Raw genomic sequence first — 1,876 nt, 5'->3', positions numbered from 1 at the left:
GGAGCAGGTCTTGGACAAGAAACGCAGAGAAATTGCCTGTCAGTGAAGGCCTGATTCATGCCAGGCCATCCTGTTTTCCTTTTTAGTACTGGGAGTTGAACCCAGGGGTGCTTTACCACTGAGCTACATCCCTAACCCTTTTTATTTTATTCTTGAGATGGGATCTCACTAAGTTCCTTTAGGACCTTGTTAATTTGCTGAGCTTGTCCTCAAACTTGTGATACTCCTGACTCAGCCTCCCTAGTAGCAGAGATTACAGGCATGCACTACTACCCCTGGCCCTCCTGCTTTCTTTTTTTAATATTTATTTTTTAGTTATAGGTGGACACAATATCTTTATTTTATTTTTATGTGGCTCTGGGGATCGAACTCACTGCCTCACGCATGGTAGGCAAGCGCTCCACCACACAACCCCAGCCCCCTCCTGCTTTTTTTCACGATTTCATCCAGTGCGTGTGCACAGGAGAGGAAACTGGTTAACAGACTCCACTGTGTGTGTGAAAGGTGGTGGCCACACTGAGCCTTCTTCTTTCCTCCTTCCCTAGTGAAGGACAAAGGCTCTGCCTTAGGCGATGGCTAAGGAACCCTGGGTGACCTCTGGCCCCTGGAGCTAGGTCTCCACCCGGCTCCCCTGTAGACACAGGTCCCAGGCAGCTGCAGCTCTTCTCTGAGCTGTCTCTGCCCTTCCAGTGGCTGAGGCCAGGGCCAAATGCACTAGAGTTTCAGGAGGTCAGGTACATGATTGGACGTGGCTCGGGAGACCTGGGTGGAGTCTCCTCACTATCCATGGGGTTTGGCAGGATGAAGTGTACTTACTGTAGGGCTGGTGTTCGAACCAGGTCTCTACATGATCCTGGCCACCAAACTGGCGCTCAAGTAAGTGGGTCCAGATGCTGTGTGACAATGTGTGTCCCCAGGGCTGCCAGGGTCACCTTCCTGACACCAGTACCAATTAGAGATCAATCAGCTACAAACATACAAACAAGGTCCTCCACCAGCAAAGATTACCAAGTGCTGAAGTTTAAGATATTCCAAGCACTTCATAACAATATGTTATTACAAGATTGACAAACTACACTGTAAACATGATATTTTATATTCGGTGGGGGAAAAGGACTTACTTTATTGTCATATCCATATAATATTGTGACCTAGAACCCAACCTACATTATCTCAAAGGAATGCATGTAATTTGCTGAATTTCACAAATGCTCATTGCTGTGTGGTTTTTTATTTATAAAAGTAACACAACTATTATAACCTCTCCTGTTGATGAACACACTGGGCTGTTTCCAGTTTGGAGCTGTTGAAACTCCACCACTTTGACAAGATCAGGACATGTAGCTTTAGCCACAAAGGCCACAGTTTCTAAAGCATTTTTACCCAGCAGAGCGCGGCCACACTGGGGTGGCACACCCTGACCCTCCCGGATGCTGCTCCAGTCTCTGGGGTGTGGAACTCCTGCTCCTGCTCTCCTCCAGGGCCTCCCACCGGAGGCTGCTCAGTCCCTGCCAGCGAGGGGGCTGTAATAGGCCCCGCCTGGTCTCTCTGCTTGGGCTGGACACCTCTCCAGGTGTCTGCTGGCCTTCGGATTCAACCTTCCTGAAAATGCTGGAGGGGACTGAGCGACCCAGGCAGAGCTGATCAGGGGTTGCCAACAAAGGAACAGCAGAGCTTGGAAGAGCGACCAAGGACGGTGGAGAGAGGCGGCTTTGCCAAGGCCTCGGCGCGAACAGCCAACCTGGACGCCAGCACCGGCAGGTGCCAGGACTTCCACTGGTTGCATGCTGCGGTGGCCGCGGGGTCACGCCATCCCAGAGGACGCGCTACCTTGAACCAGGGGCGGCTGGGGCGCCTGCTGTCGCCGCTCTCTGGA

Source organism: Callospermophilus lateralis, chromosome 9 (assembly GCF_048772815.1).
Source record: "Callospermophilus lateralis isolate mCalLat2 chromosome 9, mCalLat2.hap1, whole genome shotgun sequence".
NCBI lineage: Eukaryota > Metazoa > Chordata > Mammalia > Rodentia > Sciuridae > Callospermophilus > Callospermophilus lateralis.
The sequence above is the reverse complement of the archived record's forward strand: the minus strand, read 5'-3'. Positions refer to the sequence as shown.